The sequence below is a fragment of the Bombus flavifrons genome, chromosome 12 (assembly GCF_040668555.2).
Source record: "Bombus flavifrons isolate JBK064 chromosome 12, iyBomFlav1_principal, whole genome shotgun sequence".
NCBI classification, from domain to species: domain Eukaryota; kingdom Metazoa; phylum Arthropoda; class Insecta; order Hymenoptera; family Apidae; genus Bombus; species Bombus flavifrons.
In genome coordinates, this window is record NC_138453.1 from 3,440,738 (window position 1) to 3,447,277 (window position 6,540).

At 36.8% G+C, this 6,540-nt stretch overlaps 1 long non-coding RNA gene across 1 annotated transcript; it reads right to left on the bottom strand.

Moving 5' to 3' along the window:
* Positions 1–910: 910 nt before the first annotated feature.
* LOC138185469 (uncharacterized) lies at positions 911–4,506 on the bottom strand. The gene is made up of 3 exons (XR_011174624.1): positions 4,061–4,506; positions 3,652–3,752; positions 911–3,307 (listed from the first exon to the last, which is right to left on the bottom strand). It is a non-coding gene; the product is annotated as an uncharacterized LOC138185469 (long non-coding RNA).
* Between the last annotated feature and the right edge of the window lie 2,034 nt (positions 4,507–6,540).

The following is a 6,540-nucleotide window of genomic DNA, read 5'->3' on the forward strand; positions in this document are numbered from 1 at the left end:
TTAGGATGCTCTATCTATTAGGCTTGATTCGTCTCTTTTAGGAAGTTGGAAGGTGCAGATTTCCACAAGGTTTTGGTTAGTTTCATTTGATTAGATAACATGTAATCTTTTAGTGTGTTTATTAATACTAATTAGTAATACGAAAATATGTACTCTTTCGTTAACTGAGTATTGATAATATGAAAAATGTGTATTTTTCTAGCAACTGAGTATCAATATTATAAAAAATCGTTTCCTTCTAGTACTTGGATATTGTAATATGAAAACGTGTATTCCTGTAGTGACCGAGTATTGAATAAGTTTAGTCTTATGATTTTGAAATCGACGTGAATAGGTTGAAATAAATTTATGAAGGATTACGATAGAATTAATTCTACCTAGAATATTATTCGCATTTTTCTGGACAAGTGAATTTTCTTCGATGCTTCTTTTCTTAATCTTTCTCAAATTAAGACGCCACTTTTATGATCATTTCTCATACTCCAGTTATAAGTGATCTATGAAGACTCTGTGAAATATTAATAAAAATTGTAGCTGAAAATTATTTCTCATTAAATACACAAAGAATATTTCCATACCAATGTATCACACTATCGAAAAATATTCGAGACAGAATTTTACTTCATCGGTGACACAGAATGAACACCAGCGAGAATGTTTTGCGAGCGGACATTCTAGCGGTATTCGAAACGCGACTCTAAAGAATGTTAATTTTACATTTAATCATGGGTATCGGTTTCTACCAACGCAGTTATTGCGCGAAAGGAATGATTATGGAACGCAACGAAATTGTTACACCCAGTGGAACGCGAGTCATTCTCGCGAGCAAGGGTAATCAATACAATTATTATGCTCCTGTTCCAGTGCATTTTCTGGAGCGCTGTACACTGTACAACCTTCGGTCCACGACGGAGGGAAGAAAAAAATAATAAAGGCTAAGAGAAAGGGAACTGTTCTCGAGAATACCTCACAAGAACGCGTTTTTTCTCGCTCGAAAAATAACGTGTCAGGGTCGTTGTATTCGAGATATAAATTACTTTTCGGAATGGAGTCTCGCGTCTCAGTGAAAAGCTATGATTTTCCCGGACAAAACATAGTTTTTAGTTCTGAATAAAAAGACTGTTTCATTATTTTTAAACTGTCGTCTAAAAATTACACGTGACGCGATGGTGCTATAAAAATCTCAAGTTATTTGTACTCTTCGAGATATACTGCATTGTAAGAATACAATAACGATAATACATTTAAACAATTTCCGTTCTAAAACTGTCAAAAATATTGTAATCTTTTGCGCCGCTTCTCTCGGCAAAGAACCAGGTAATTATTGTTAGATTTCAGAAATTCTCTTTAAGGATGCAGTTCAATTTATGACACGTCAGTGTAATAGAAAACAAAAGATAAAAAATAACAAACTCTACTCGAATATCCAAATAATATTTTTCACTGAAAGGAACAGCTATAAATTTACCTAAGAAGATTAAAATAAAAGATTATAATCATCTACCAAGAAGCCTAATCTTTTCCCACTAAAGCAGTCAGAAACGTTGCAACCCTCAGCGTCATTCCTCTCAACGAAGAAGTAAAACCGATTTCAAAGACAAAGAAGTGTAGACCGATTTCAAAGACTTTCTCGGAAGATCGAGTGGAAGAAGGGTTGTTGAATTTTCTCCGCGGCTTGCAGAATATTTTCGTAGCTCTCGTTCGTGGCTAGCCAGTGCTCGTTCGTAGCAAAGAATAAATAACTCGGTAGCTGCTTAATGGATCGTAAAAGCGTCGCAAATTTCGCGGCCGTGGGGAGGGGACTGCGCGGTTCTGAAGGCAATTTCCAAGCATAATTCGCACCTGGTCCAATAAGCATCATCCACGGACTACCGAGTTGAATTTCGATCGTCCGGCTAAACCTCGTAAAATCCTCCCTTGTCTGCCAGTTAATCAAGATCTCCGACGGTGCACTCTGACGAAAAGTGATAAAACTTTCGTTTCTACGTCGTAAATGGCTCACCTTGAAACGCTGACTCCCTCCAAGCCGATAACTTTTACACAGCGATTTCGTTTATCGCCACTGTTGCCTGCACGCGTTTTCCAACGGCGGTGCTTACAATTCCAACATTTTATTAAATAAAGGCTACTGTGTTCGTTTAATGCCGAAAGTTTCGTTTCTACGATTGAGATAGTAAAATTGGACAATGACGAGCTTCGGCGAACGTTTTATTTTTGTTTAAGTTTGTGAGGAGGAATTGTTTTATGAAGTTGAGGATTCGGATATACTCCTTACGTTCAATGAAAAACATTAACAAATGTTGTATTATTTAATACTCTGCGTTATAAGGCACACACGATGCGAATGAAATTACACATTTACGATAAAATGACTAGAAAATAAAAACAATGGAGGACGTTCAATTTGAGCATCCAATTATTTGTACATGTCCTAAGATTTATGGCCTGGAATAACGCATGTTCACGTGTTTATCTACACTTGTCATAGTATCTAACCTATGTAAATCCAGAATCATTCACAGCCTACTTATCATTCGTTATCTGTACCAAAATGCATTCGGCAAAATACTTCCATCGAATTAACTGTCAACAACGATTACGTGAAATTTAAAGGCTGGTAAATTAAAATCTTCGCGTTCACACCTCCGCTATAGTTCGCGGAATTATCGAACGTTTTACGCGCAATTACGCTTTAAGTGGTTTTCCTGTCCATCGTTTGACCGGTGCTTTCCGTTGGTTCCTCATCTTCTGACTTCATTGCTATGCATGGAACGGCGCAAGGATCGCAGGAGGACGACCAAGGTAATTGATTCCTGTCCAAACGAGATATTTACATACGCTAATGGCGTGCTTTCGGCTTATTTGGCTCTCGTATTCGCCACGTTTCGCTTCGTGTGTTCATCTCTGCGTATCTTACTAGTGGCATGATACACGCGATTTCAGAATCGAACAGAGCTCGAATTTCTTGTTTCTATGTAGTATACTGTGAATTGTTTCGGATAAGTAACCGCTTTCGAGGGCCGATGAATAATCGTCTCGTTGATAGCCTCGCTTCCGAAGACTTTTAATTGCCATTGACATCGGCTTAATGCAGACGTCACGTTCTGATAGATGGTAATTATGGGTAATTATGGCGAACGGATGAATGTTTGATGGTACGATGACGAGTTAGTCGTGAATTTTTTTCCTTGTTTGGTTGAAGAATTTTAACCCTGCTGCAATTCTCAAATCTTTGTATTTCAATCTCGTTCTCATTTTAACAAAGAAAAAGAATTTGTGACGTTTCGAGGAAATGTTTAATACGAAACTGAAATGAAAAATCATGCATACCAATACGACGTTTTTTTTATATTTTGTTTAGGTTAAGGATATTCTTTTAGAATAATATAATTGAAAAATTATTAATTTTTATTATTAAAATTAAATGACCGAAAGAATAAAAATATACAAATTACTTTGGAAAGCTGCTTCAACGAATTTTCAAAGTTTCCGAGATTCATTTCTAATTCCAGAAAACCATTCAAAACACTGTATGTAAATTTTAAACCGAACAAAAACGGACTAGCAAGTTAAATAACACACGCGCACTTATATATTGCTAATTAACTCACGATTCAAATTATTAATTATAAATTCAATGACCAAAATTACCTGAAAAATTTTTCGGAGCTTGCAAAATTCCTCACAACTCCAAACACCGCCAAATTACTGGAAATGTGCGCTCAAACTCTAACCCAGATAGAACCATGCCTCTGCAATTAAAATTTTATCAGTGAACTAATATTAGACTGCAAATTTTTGTACAAACTTACATTTTTATGAACACAATTAAAAACGGAACTTAAGTGGAAATATCTTCTTATACTTTGCATATTTTATATATTTTTACATATTATATACATACTATACATTTCTGCATTTTTAAATTTTGTATAAATGCATAACAATCTGTAATCTACTGGTTATAACTAGTTACCATAGTTTTTAAAATTTACCACTAAAAACCACTAAATCCATCAACCTCTCTACCTCTCCCAAAGCGAACTAGAAGCGCACTCACACAAAGAATTGACTGGCTCATTAATGGCACGAGAAACAGGGTCCGAAGCGAAGGCAGCGTTGAAATTCATCACGAAGCTGGTCAGTGTCACGTCGGAATCTCGGGGTCGCTTAGGAACATCCGAACCTGGAACAGGCTCACATTGTTCGCGACGATTCCCTCGACACGACTATACCTAACTGGAGAGTCTAACTCTCTATCGGATTTCTACACGCTCACCCACGTGGCGTAGCGGCGGAGCACACGGCGGAGCGGAAGACGCGCGACGCACGGGCAACAAGCGCACGTGTCGCGCTTTTCTAGCTCGGTATTACGCGCTTGGGAGCAAACAACAAAATAAGAGCATCAGATAGGCGGCCCCACGGTCGTGCCTCTCCCCGTGGTACACTTCATAAATAACTCCAGTTTCTCGACCCACACACGGCCACGCGAGCGCACGCTCGCTCATTGCTTTCCGCCTCTCTCCTATCTAAGGTGGACCGAGAGGGTAATCGTCGAGGTACGCGTCCACTCAAGAGTAAAACTATCGCGAGGTGCTCTCGAGAGTATTTCTCGTAAGTGAACACTGCGTTGAGAAACACGACTATCCGAGTCACTATCAGATAGGATAGAGAATGAGAGTCGCTCTCAAAGCGGTATCCACTTGCGAGAAACACCCTCAAGAACAACTCACGATTGTTTAACTCTAGAGTAAACGAGTACCTTTACGTACCTTACGTAGCGGATGTTTATAGATTTGTAGAGAAGGGACGTGGTTAAAAAGTGCCAAATCTGTACCGTTTCGAGCCTAAAATTGTAAGAAAATATCATATATCGTATACTTTGTCGTCAATGATGATTTGATTGAGAAAGTATCGTCCGAAGAAAAGAATAAAATATAACGATGTTATATAAATATAACGAGTTATAATGTAATAACTTGTCGCATTTTGTTAATAGAAATTGATAACAATTTATGCGAATGTTTATGCAATTTTATATCTTTATAAACATGTAGGTACGACACAACAACAAGTTTTCTAATGTTTTCTAATGTTCGAATGTTTTGATATTCTTACATGTTATATGCATTTTGTAGATTTGTAAAACTTTAAGCCAAAAATGCATACGTATATTTTGTCTGGTTATTAATTAACAATTTGTCCAACATGTTTTTACATGCTATATAAATGTCTACTTTCCTTTACAGAATAGGATTCGATTTCTTGCACCCCATGCATTCATTTCGCAAGTTATGATCACTTAAAGTGAGAAACTTCCAATTCGTTGTTTCACAAATCATTCCATACACAATTTCACTTCGTACTTAATTTTATTCTATTATCCAAACATTAGCTAATTGTAAGTAACTCGGCTGAGAGATCTCCATTTTGATAATCATCTTGTATTCTTTTAAATACAATAATAAAATGCAACATTTAAGTGCAAATGTTCGATCGTTAGAACGGTTAGATCGTTAGATCGGTGAACGAATGCTTATTTACACTTTCATTTTACTAAATTATTATTAACTAGATTTAACAACTAATAATTAGCCTCAAACAGTTTTATATATAAAAGTTTCGTATACATATATAAAATACATTAATAGCCCAATGCAATTAATAAAGTTGCCTTCTTGACGAAAGAATCGATTGTAAGAAACTTCAAAAGAGAAAAAGATAGTACTAAATTTTACGAAAGCGTAGGGAGAGTCATGATATAAACTCTGCACTATACTGCGCACCGTAATAGTCGTAACCCGAGGATGAAGAACGCGACTGAGAAAACGTGTCGACGGTGTTCTGTCTTTCTTGTAGTAGATTTAACCGAGGAGCGTTATTAACCCAAATTGGCCGTGCTTCGTGCCCTTATCCAATCCCACGCGAGCTACGTACTTCTATGCCGACATGGGAATTATATCGCCTCGGGGCTGTAACTGGTCACGTGTTCTGACTCGTTCTGGTTGCACGTTTTGATGGGGTAGGGATGTGGAATTGAATTTCACAGGAATTTGAGGAGGATAGATCGGTCTGTGTATTTCGTTTGTTCCGTACTTCGGATTTCATATTTCAAATTTCTTAGGTGTATTTCAAGAGCGTCACAATTGAAAATAAATCGGTTTGTATTAGAAAATCATTAAAAGCGTGAAAGAAAGATTTCAAGTGTAAAAAATAGGAAATTACAAAAATAATATTATACCATTGTTTCTTAGAGTCTATTTTTTGTAACAATTACGTTTGGTGAATAATTGTTTTGTAAGCTTCCAAATAATTTTTCGCTTTCGTTGAAAAGAAGAAAGAAGGTGAGAAAATGGTAGGTTGGAAGAAGATTTAGGACAGCTAATCAATTCATTTAATTGTTCATTTTTTATATTTCTTTTGCAGTGAATGTGCATCTCGATCTGTTATTATGCGCAGATTGGAACTCTCTGGTTCTTAACTCGGGAAAATGCTCGTACCATCAATAAGCGGTGTTTTGCATCTCCAAAGCTGCTCTTG